This window comes from Equus caballus, chromosome 1 (assembly GCF_041296265.1).
Source record: "Equus caballus isolate H_3958 breed thoroughbred chromosome 1, TB-T2T, whole genome shotgun sequence".
Classification (NCBI taxonomy): domain Eukaryota; kingdom Metazoa; phylum Chordata; class Mammalia; order Perissodactyla; family Equidae; genus Equus; species Equus caballus.
The window spans coordinates 92,806,632-92,819,053 of NC_091684.1; positions in this window are offsets into that span (position 1 = coordinate 92,806,632).

Below are 12,422 nucleotides of genomic sequence, written 5' to 3' on the forward strand. Positions count from 1 at the left end.
ATGCTGGGTGCCGTGGCTGGCATTGTTGCCCTGGCTGCCCACAGAAACCAGACGTAGTTGCCACAGCTGGAGCCACAGAACATATTGTCCATTCTCTCACCATCCTTGTGCCAAGAACACTAGAGTCAATGTCTGGGGCAGGTACATCCAACTGACCGAGTGTGGGTTTCCTGCTCATAGCAACCCTCGGCTTCCACCAAGGCCCATCATGTGGGGAGGTCCCCAAGCATAACACGATGATGGGCAGCTGAAAAACAAGTGCACGGGGAAGAAAGAGGGTCCAATTTACGCTTTAGAAAGATTATTTTAGCAGCCATGTGAGAGTGGTTTTCTGGAGGGAGTGATGGAGACAGAGCAACAAGATGAGAATCCAGTGAAATAGTCTAGGCAAGAGATGCTGAAATCCCAAACTAGGGCAGGAGCACTGGCGTTGTTGAGGAGAGGGCAGGTTAGCGGTGTTTCAGAGGTAGAAACAACAGAAGATGGCGAAGGAGTAATTGCCTGTCTCCAAGTCCCCAAATGGAGGAAGCAGATCATTAATCATAACTTTAATTAAAATGGGGAATACAGTCGTAAAAATAGAGCTGGGAGCAGATGTGATGGGGCTACCGCAGGTTGTCTATGGGACATCCAGTTGGAGATGCTCAGAAGATGTGAGACGTCTTCTGTTTTTGGCGACTCAGCATCTATTCTCCCTTATTCTTGGAATAGATCCTTTATAATTTCCTGACTCGACCACTGGGATTTGGGATCTAGCACTTAGCAAAGAACTCAGGGCTGAAGAAAGATGTTGGGAAGTTGTAGCTGAAGCTGTGGATGGGACCTCAGAGAGAGCAGGGAGAAGGAGACTGTGGACAGACCACATGGTGAACCAATGTGTGGGTCCTGGTGCAGAAAGGCATTTAGAGACACGTAAGTAACTTCACAGCACCAATCCTGGGACCCTACTTATGAAGTGTTAATGTTTGTAGAAGATTGAGAAAAATAGGACACAAGGCTGGCCTGGTGGCGCAGTGGTTAAGTTCGCACGTTCTGCTTCTGGGCAGCCCGGGGTTCGCCAGTTCAGATCCCGGGTGCAGACATGGTACCGCTTGGCAAGCCATGCTGTGGTAGGCAACCCACATATAAGGTAGAGGAAGATGGGCACGGATGTTAGCTCAGGGCCAGTCTTCCTTAGCAAAAAGAGGAGGATTGGCAGTAGTTAGCTCAGGGCTAATCTTCCTCAAAAAAAAAAAAAAAAGAAAGAAAAGAAAAGAAAAGAAAAGCAGGACACTTAAAAACATGAGCAAAGTTTTTTTTTTTAATTTTCTAAGCAAAACCACCGAGATATTATTAGATATTTTGGAAGCAATTTTCAAAATGAGGAAAAATATACGTCTCCCCGAGGACAGTTTCCAAGAAGGCGCGAGCTGTTCAAATGCCATCGGGCTGCCTGGCTTTGGTGCCCCTCCACCGCCTGCCTCAGAAAGTACAGTGATCAACAAGTAGTTTCAGCTATTTTTGCATTGTGAATTGTGGTACTTCGTTCAATTAAGTCATTTAACCCGTTTCCCCAGTGACGCTGAGTCCCTAACGAATATTTAAACGACTGGATCATTTTAAAGACAAGAATCAATCACGCCTTTGAGGCTGATCACCAGCTGCTCTGAGCCTCTTTTAGCGTCATTTAGGCTCTTAATTTTGGTAAACTTTGAAATTTGTTGCACAAACCTGGTTTATGTTATACGTGCACTTTAACTGGATTATTGTTGTCATCCCGTGTGGTTGAAGCAGGTTCCCAGGGGTCCGTTTTGGAAAAATTACAAATATAGCTGGAGTCCCATTCCAGCATTGGGAGTGGGTGGCGCTGGAAAGCTTAGGCTTGGGGTCCCTGGGACGTGGGCTCTGCTCCCAGGCTCAGCCACCTCTCAGCTAGGGAAGCAAGCCCGGTCAAGCCCCTCACCTCCACTGAGCCTCAGCCTCCCCACCTGCTAAATAGAGAAAGCAGTGTGTGGGGCTGTGTAAGGCTCTTTCGAGGACTGGACGGGATAAGGTACATCAGATCAGAACAGCGCATGTCATGTAGCAAGGGCTCGAGAATTGATAGACGTCGGCAAAGGAGCTCAACGTTTGTCTTTTCTTGTTTTTTTGTGTGCTAACGAAATAGCAAGTGCTCATTGTAAAAACTTCAAACATAGAAGTATATAAAGTAAACAGGAAAGTTTCCCTTCAACCTATTCGCCTTGCTCTCAGATAACCCTGGGCAAGGTTCCTGACATACTTTTACTTGTGCAAATGTGTGTAAGCACACTATACGTATACCACAAATGGTTCACAAATATGTGGTATGGACGTCTTTACAAAACCAGCGCCTATAGACAGATACAGACAGTATCTCGTTCCTTTTAAAGTTGTTCAAATAGTTTGGCAGGAGGAGGCACCTGACGTTTTTTGGTAACAGTTTCACAGAGGTATCATTCACATATCACGCAATTCACCCATTTACAGCGTACAAGTCAATGGTCTTTAGTATATGCAGACTTGTACAGCCATTACCACAATCAATCACAGAACGTTTCATCGTGTCGAAGAGAAACCTCATACTCTATCACCCCATCGATCCCCGTCCCCCCAGCCCTATGCAGCCCCTAGTCTGCTTTCTGCTGCTATATATTTGTCTATATGGACATTTCACACGAATGGAATCATATAATATGCGGTCTTTTATAATTGGCTTACTTCACTTAGAATAGTGTCTTCAAGGTTCGCCCATGTTGTAGCGTGTATCAGTACTTCATTCCTTTCAATAGCTGAAGAATATTCCATTGTATGGTTCTACCACATTTTGTTTATCCACTTATCAGTTGATGGACATTTGGGTTGTTTCCAACTTTTTGGCTACTGTGAGTAAACGCTGTGAACATTCACGTACAACTTTTTGTGTCCACATATGTTTTCATTTCCCTTGGGTACATAAATCGGAGTGGAATAGCTGCATAGCTCTATGTTTTACTGTTTCAGGAACCGTCAGACTGTTTTCCAAAGTAGCTGCACCACTTTCCATTCCCACCAACAGGGTATGAGCGTTCTGACTTCCCTATGTGCTCACCAACACTTGTTATTGTTGACTTTTTGATAATAGCCATCCTACTGGATGTGATTGATAGCTCATTGTGGTTTGATTTGCATTTCCCTCATGACTAATGACGTTGAGCATCTTTTCCAAGTGCTTGTCAACCATCTGTATATCTTCTTTGAAGAAATGTCTATTCAGATCCTTTGCCCATTTTTAATTGGGTTCTCTTTTTATTGTTGAATTATAAGAATTCTTTACGTATTCTAAATATGTCTTTCAACAGATACATGATTTTTTAAAAATGTTCTCCCATTCTGTAGGTTTTTTCATTTTCTTGATAGTGTCCTATGAAGCATAAAGATTTTTAATTTTGATGAAGTCCAATTTATCTATTGTTTTCTTTAGTTGCTTGTGTTTCTCATGTCATATCTGAGAAACCATCGCCATATCTAGGGTACGAAGATTTATCCCTATGTTTTCTTCTAAGGGTTTTATTGTTTTGGTTCTTACGTATAGGTCCTTCATCCATTTGGAGTTAATTTTTGTATTCTGTCGCATGTGGCTAGCTGGTTGTCCCAGCGCCGTTTCCTGAGGGAACTGACTTTTGAATCTTTCTCCACATTCTGAATTTTCTCTTTAGTCCAAACAGTCTTTCAGTTCGTTCTCGTTTTTCACATCTTCAATGACCCTCTGCTACGCCAGGATCTGGTTTCTCTGTCAACCTAAACCCAACTGCTTTATTTTTAAAATGTTATTTTTGAGTAGGTAACATAATACAAGCAAATTTGAATTGAAATACAAATTCAAAAGACAAAAAGGATGTATAGTGAAAGGGCCCCCTCTCACTGCCATCCCTCTGCTGGCTCAGGCCACCCCATCTAACGGGAGATTCCTCCTGTTTCTTGGTATTTTATGCAGATACAGTGTAGATACATATGTTCCTTCTCCTTTTTTCACAAATCATTAACATAATGTATACACTTTTCTGTAATACGCTTTTCATGCTTTTTTGACTTAAACAATATATCTTGGAGATCCTTCCAGAACAGAATTCTAAAGACCTCTCTCAGTCTTTTTACAGGACACTCAGGACTCCACCGTGTAAATGAATTGTGGTTTATTTAATCAGTCCCTTGTCAGTGAATACGGGGCAACTTCTAATATTTTATTATTCCAAGCCATGCTGTAAAGAATTTTGCACACATGGAAATTTGAATGTGTGGATATGTATCTTTAGGACAAGAGAAATCTATTGAATCAAAAGATATATGCTTCAAATTTTTGACAAATATTGCCTGCTTGTTCTGCAGACATCTTATCAATTTATAGCGCCACCAACAATGCCTGAGTGCCCCTTCCACCCCTCCTTACCAACCTAGATTCCATCTCATTTTGTGATTTACTATCTCAGTTTCAATTTGCATTGATCTTATTATGAATGAGGTTAAACATCTTGTCCTGTGTTTAAGGACCATCTATATTTCCTTTTCTGTGAATTCTCTCTTCATGTCCTTTGCCTCTTTTCTGTTGGGTTGTTAGTCTTTTTCTTATTGATTTGTGGGAACTCCATGTAGATTAAAGATATGAGTGGAAAATGCTTTTTCCTATCTGTATTTTAACTTTTGATGTTATTTGCCCTTTTTTTTGGTGAGGAAGATTCACCCTGAGCTAGCATCTGTGCTAGTCTTCCTCTATTTTATGTGTGGGTTGCCTCCGCGGCCTGGCTGATGGGTGGAGTGGGTGCACGCTGGGGATCTGAACATGCAAACCCTGGGCCACTGCCGAAGCGGAGCACAGGAAATGTAATCACTCGGCCATGAGGCTGGCTCCTTATCTGCATTTTTTTAATCACAAAATCATTTTTATTCTTATGGAATTAAACATATCCATTTGTTCTATGCTTTTGGGTTTTGTGTCATAAAGGCCTTTTTCAAGTTTAAAAAATATTTCAAGTTTGTGATTCTATTTACTGCATTTACATATTTGATCCATCTGGAGTTTACCCTAGGATAAGGTTAGACAGGTCTTCAGCTTTCCTCCCAATGGCTATCCAGTTGTCCGACAGCATCGTTAGAAGACGCACCCTTCCCCATTGATTCGAAAGCCCTTTATGGTGCCCTGCATTCCTCTGTCAATTTCTGATCTTGATTCTACTTTTGACTACTATTGCTTGTTTACATTTCAATATGAACTTTGTAACCAGTTTTTACTGCTTCTAAAAAGTCCTGTTGGCATTGTAATCGGGCTGACATTACATTGGTAGATTAACTTAGGGAGAATCGATGTTTTATGATGAGCCTGCCTGCGGGATCTAGGAGGAGGAAGGAGGTTCAAGGACAGGGGCTTTGGAACTGCCTAGAAACGTTCCCAGACCTACAAAACTCAGGTTGTCACGAGACCAGGCATGGTGAGCCTTCGGTGACAACTGAGCCCCCTTTGGTACAAATAGCAGACACCGTGAGCAGCTGCTTTGCGCCAGCACGTGGCTGAGGCTTCTAATGGCCTCTCAGTAGCCATTCTTCCCATGTTCGTCAGTAATAAGATGTTTTAGTGCCCATTGCTATGTGGCTCAACATCTCTGCTTCCTAGTCCTTTGTGTAACTAGGTTTGGCCACGTAAATGGAGGATCATGTGGGGCTTCTGAGAATTCTACTTAAAAGGAAAAAGCAATCCTTTCTTCTTGTCCCTTCCTCCTTCTAGATTCTTGCAATACAAACCTGATGGCTGCGACCCAGCAGCCGTCGTGGACAAGGAGGCTCCATGCTAAGATGGTGATGGCGGAGCCGTGAGGTAGATGGAGTTGAGATCTCTGGTGACTGAGGAGTGGCCACAGTCTAGACTTCCGTATTAGTCAGGCTTCTCTGGAGAAGCAGAACCAAGAGGATATATATATGCAGGTGTATGTATATGTTCTCCCTTGCCTGCCTTTTGTTCTATTCAGGCCCTCAACTGATTGGAGGAGGCCCAGCCACATGGGGGAGAGCAATCTGGTTCACTCAGTCTCCAGATTCAAACCTTATCTCATCCAGAAACACCCTCACAGACACACCCAAAATAGCGTTTAAGCAAATATCTGGGCACCCTGTGTCCCAGTCAATTTGACACATAAAATGAACCATCACAACCTCCCACTTCTAACTGCTTGCAACCACTGTTATTTGGGTTTTTCTTTGACATGCTACTGAACTTGATCCCACTCACCCGGAGCACACAGGCAAAGAGAAGAGAGAAGAGAGGAGACAGCATCTTCAAATCGTGGCAAATCACGGGACTTCTCAGCCTCAGTAACCATGAACCAATTTCTTATGACAAATTTATATGTATATATTTATATATACACACACACACACAAATATAATTATGTAACATATATAAATCTATATATATATATATTTATAGGTGAGTGAGGACCTGAAGGCTGAGCAAGATTTTGGGAGCTAGAGAACACAGCACGGGCATTCCAGGAGGAGAAAGCAGCCTGAGACGGGCAGGAGAAAGAGAGGCGTGGCTTACGCTGAGGAACTGTGAGAAATTTGGGGCAACCACATTGCTTGTGGGTGGGATAAGGTCTAGGTCAGTGGTAAGAATTAAAAGGCATGAAAAGCCATAGAGAATTTGGGGAACAACTGGCAGAAACAGTTAGAGTAGTTTGGAAACATGCTCCTGAGTTTAAAATAAAAGTTAATGGAAAAAGCAGCACTTTATAGAAAATTTATGGCTGTGGTTCTCCGCCTAGTTTCCCCATTCAGCACACACGCACATCATCCCAGAGGGTCACATGGCCACGGCTCACTCCCCTGGGGAGGGACAGTGTATCATGTCAGCCTGCACAGAAGGGGTCTGCAGACTGAATAAGGCTGGAATCCGACACATCCTTAGGGAGGCGTGCCCTCTCTCTCAACCATCCTCCACTCTCCTCGAGATTCGAGAATCGCTGCTCCGCTTCCACCCTTGGCTGGAGGGTACCTATTCTGTCAAGGGAAGAGGGCCCCTATTGATTTTTATCCAAAGTAAAAGACCTACTAATGTAAGTGTGCGTTTTTAATAAACAGATATCTAGAGAAAGGCAAATAATTTATATATGTATCACCCACGTGCTGCCTGGCTCTTCGTGGTTCATGGGTACCAGTGAAAGACTAGCAACGAAAGCCCAAGTTTGCTCAGAAGTGCCCCCCTGCATGATTGAAAGACAAGCGCACACTCTTCTCTGGACAAGAGTGGTGGGGGAGGTGCACCCCAGTGGTCTCCCACACTGCTCCGGGCCTCTGGGGTCTTGTTCCATATTGCCTGGAGTCACCTCCCGCAGGTTCCAGGGCCACTGCCTCCTAAGGCCTCTGCTGCTGTGCTCACCTTGGGGCTATATTCCCTTCCCCCTTGTCCTTCCCCGCAGCCCAAGGGTAGACACAGGCTGAGAAGAAGAGCAGGTCCTTCCCCTAAGTCCCCACATCACAGCTCAGGTGGCAAGAACTGCTGGAGGCTCTGGGGGGAATTGGTCACACTCATGGAGGACCAGCCACAGATGCTTCCCTCCCACCTACCCCCATGCTCTGGAGACCAGCCTTTCTCACAGCCCAGGAGGATTCCCAAGCGCTCCTAAGCTCCTTGGAATCCATGCCTGAGAACATGAGGCCCAGAGGGAAGAGGCACCCCATTCTGCCTGTCCAGGGCTGGTCTTCCCAGCCCTGCCCAGGATGACCGAGGGAGGCAAACTCCACTCCCTTCATGGGAGAATCCCACCTCTCCCTGTAAGGATGTGCTCTTGTCCTAACACCCCAATGCCACTTTTCTCAGAGTGCAGATGCGCACATGCATTGGAATCAGCCGAAGCACATGGCAAAATGCGGATTCCCAGGTTCCATCCCAGACTCATTAAATCAGAGCATGGAAATGTGGCCCAGAATCTGCTGGAAGAGACTGCAAGGCCAGTGTGTTCCTTGAAGGAGCCAGAAGGTTTTGGTCTTAAACATTACACGTTGGGTAATACAGTAATACAGGCTGGACTGAGCTTCCCCAAGCTTGTTACTCCTGTAGGAAGAGGGGTTGGGGCTCACTGTTCTTCTTCAGGCTTCTGGGTCTCAGCTCTTGACCTCTTCTGAACAGCCACTCAAACAGGAACACACATTTTCAAAAGGTCCATGACTACACAGGCAAATGGCGTCCAACACCTCACTAACGGAAGGAGCATTCCCAGCAGGAATGTGATGGGGGGGGGGGGGGTGCAGCTCTGCCCACAGCTGGGCCCCCTTGTCCCTTAGCACAGAGAACAACAGGGCTTTGGGGGGGGGGGGGTCAGCTTCTCAAATGTCTTCATTTCAGAGATCTGCAGTCTTTGCTTTCCATTTGCATAACCAAATGGTTGGGTCAAGTGATTTCACCAGCCCAAGGAGTAGCTGACAAACGCCACCGTGTAGACAGGAGGGCTGGCCTCATGGGATGGGTGACCTGGTCATTTGAGGGGATAATTACACCCAGGCCAAAGGTGTAAACTGAGTGGTCCAGGCAAACAGGAACAGATGAGTAGCCTCCTGGTGGGCTAGAGGTGGTGGTTTTGGTTTTGCTTTTTGTATTGCGGTTGGCATTGCATTTTTCAAAAAATTGAGCCCATGCTTTGAAACCAAAAGTTTCAAATAAAAGTCCAGGTTGCTGGCTCTTCTGGAAAACTTCAGAAGGTTGAGACCATCAGGCCTGCCTCCTCTCGCACAGCAGCTCAGTCGCGGCTCCCCCTTCAAGCCTGGGTGCCGGCTCCACAAAGCCATCCCACCCCCGACTCCCCACGGTGTCCCCCAGGAGGCCAGGCTCCCTGGGCAGTCATTATTGCTGCTTGCTCTGTTCTTTCCTTTTACCAGCTTAGTGCCTCTCGGCCTGCCCTGCCCGGACTCAGGCCCACGTGGAGGAGAATTCGGGTCTCCCCTCCTGAGCCAGAACATTAGCTCAGAGCCAGGACTGGAGCACCTGGTCACACCACTACCCAAATAACCACAAATAGACTCTTTTCCATGAAACGTTCAAGCAATTTGGGAAGGAAATTTCTCCACGCTTTATGCCAATGACCTGGGCTAGCATTTTCTCATCTTTCACCTGGATTTGGCCAGTTCTATTTCTCCTGGAAGCTTGGCACCCACGGAGTGTTCAAACGTTGTCACCTGAGATGTTTTCCCTCGTGGTGCCCACAAAGCCTGCAAGCTGGGGATGAACGTCTGACGAAGGGGGATGTGAGTATCAGATCCCAGTATTACTTTGCCCGGGATTTGTGACCAAGGGAGTAGCTTTTGCTTCCAGAGGGAGTAGCCTATACAGAGTCCTTTGGGGTCCTCCTCGTCCCCCTACTGTGCAAATATCCTGGCAGCTGACCTTAATACAGTTATATTATATATGGCCTTGTCACAAGCTTTGTTTGTCAAAGTTTCGAAGGGTGGACCCACCAAGAGAGCAGGGGGCAGCCACAAAGGCCTCAGGCAGCAAGCCCAGGGAGGCCCCCGGAAATCTCCATTCTTTTTAAATTTTAAAGCTAAATGAAAAAAGCTTAGAGATTGCAAATTTCATTTAACAACTAATAAGATGGAGCTATGCTTCTAATTTGATTCTAAGAAGACACTTTCTTTACACATTCCCAAAACAATGAAATTGATTTGGCATCTTACAAAAATTAAATATGATTTAATTAAGTGGCATTTTAAAAGCGTTAAAAGGCACCCAAATGTCTAGCTTGTTAAAGCACAGAGCATTTTTGCCTTCAGTCAGGAGCAAGCCATGTTTCCTGTTTCTCTGAAGGAAAATATATATTCAAGAAGACATGAGACAGGGGAGCAGAGGAGAAGAATAATGGCACATTTCTTTAGACTGAAAAAATGATTATATTTCCAAAGAGAAAGCTCTTCATAATTAGTGCCAGAGAAGAGCTGGCATATAGACATATGACATATATAGATGTCATATAGGCAGAGGATCTCTATGTCGAATTCTTGATTTTATTTTATTTTTTTTAAGATTGTATTTTTCCTTTTTCTCCCCAAAGCCCCCTGGTACACAGTTGTGTATTTTTGGATGTGGGTCCTTCTAGTTGTGGCATGTGGGATGCCGCCTCAGTGTGGCTTGATGAGCAGTGCCATGTCCGCGCCCAGGATTCGAACTGGGGAAAACCTAGACTGCCGAAGCAGAGCGTGTGAACTTAACCACTTGGCCATGGGGCCAGCCCCTTGACTTTATTTTAAATGTTTATTTGAGAAGTAACCCCCACCGACACACACTCACACGCACACACACACACACACACACACTCATATGCAAAGAAAACATCAATTCTACCACTGAAAACATTTACCATATGGAAGAAACGATTGTCCTGTAGGCCTCTTCCTTCCACCCACCCCACCCACCTCTCCAAACCTACCACCCAGAGGTGCCCCTGTAACTTTTTCCAGTAATGCTGACGCATACATCATTTAACACTGATCTAAACTGAAACACAGCACCTCGGGCACAGGCATCTCCCGGAAGTTGCATGCACTTGGGTTTTTCTTGGAATCTGTGTGCAATCTTGTTTTACTTGTCCTTCCACTCTGGTCATGGAGGGAAGGAGAGCAGGTCCTGGTGGTGGTTGGTGAGGGAGGGCTGCTCTGACAGCACAAATACAGGCTCGGGGGGGTGTGTCAGAGGAGGGCAAGGTGGCTGCACAGAAGGCAGATGGGCAAGCTTGCAAATTTATTTCTCAGCAGAAAAAGTTTTGGTGGTGAAAGTAGGAATCACTGTTCAAGGAGGAAGAAATTGATTCAAGATAGGATGTTTAGACCGCGAGCAAATGTTTTAGTCACATGGGAATAAGGTCAATGTAAAAATGTTAAGGTAAAAAAAAGATATGCAGGGGGCTGGCCCCGTGGCCGAGTGGTTAAGTTCGCGTGCTCCGCTGCAGGCGGCCCAGTGTTTCGTTGGTTCGAATCCTGGGCGCAGACATGGCACTGCTCGTCAAACCATGCTGAGACAGCATCCCACATGCCACAACTAGAAGGACCCACAACGAAGAATATACAACTATGTACCGGGGGGCTTTGGGGAGAAAAAGGAAAAAAATAAAATCTTAAAAAAAAAAAAGATATGCAATGGCTACACACAATGTGATCCTAAATTGGTGAAATCAGTTTCTATATATATCTACCTCCATATGAGTGTTCGGACATAAATAGAAGAAACCCAAATTGAAACATACCAAATGTTATCAAATTTATACTTTATCCTTATCTGTATTTTTCCATTTTGCTATAATGAAAATGTCTTTCTCGTGTAGTAAAATGTTTATATGAAAACAAAGACAGAATACGACATCTATGATAACTTAAAGTGGTCTTTGAGAAAAAGGGACTAAATCTAGGATTCCTAAAGACGTGTGAAAACCGGACACCAGGAGGAAGGATTTTTTTAGCTTCTTGTTCTCAGTAAGGACGACTAAATATTTCCGAAGAATCCTAAGTGATTCATAGTCGCTGAATGAAATCTGGTAAATGAAGCTTGGGCTGAAAATGGAAATTCCATCCCCCATTTCATCACACTCGAGAAGGAACTTGACAAGTGGTTTCATCGAGTCCCAGAGACCTTTGAAGTTCTGGGGTGCAGGGGGTTTGAGGCTGCCTGGAGCATTGGACAGGGTGGCCCCCAGGTGCAGCGCAGTGGCAGGGAGCAGGGTGGCCGCCTCCCTGAGGGGTGTGCGCTCGGACCTGGCTGGCAGCCTTGTGGAGGCTCTGAAAGCCCTTCTCTTTCAACACGGCGCCCAGAGTCTTCGGCGAAGGAATCCATCTTTCTTCTCAAAGGTATGATGCCTTCTTCCCATGACCTCACGTTTAACGTCATCGGATCAATATCTGCATTTCTCCCCTCTCCTTTACTCTATAGCCAAGAATATATGCTGCAGTTTGGTGCATAGGATGTGAAAGTAGAAAGAACATCGTTTGACATGGCTGAGTTTTACATCGACCGTAACTAAAACCCTTCCTTAACTCCGAGGGACTGTGTTTTCCTCCAGGGGGACAGGTGAGCCACTCGACCCTCCTGCCCTGGCCTCTTTCCAGCCCTCTTCAGAACAGTCTGTTGGAAGGCAGATTATTTTCTTGTTTTAAAGGAGAATGGCTGAAGATTTGACTTTAGGTAATTATATGTTAGCATTTTAAATATCATTCCGTTCGGAGTAAGAAATAAATCCGTAGGAATAGCCAGATTCCCAAATACTGACATTAACTTTCGGTTCAGATTTTCAAAGGCCACTATTCTCCCTTCCCCAGCCCTCCCCTCTCCTGCCCATCTTTAATTTTACCTCTTTGCTTACTACGGAATGGAATCTCAGGTGCTTCTGGCAACTATGCGTTATTAGTAAGGGATG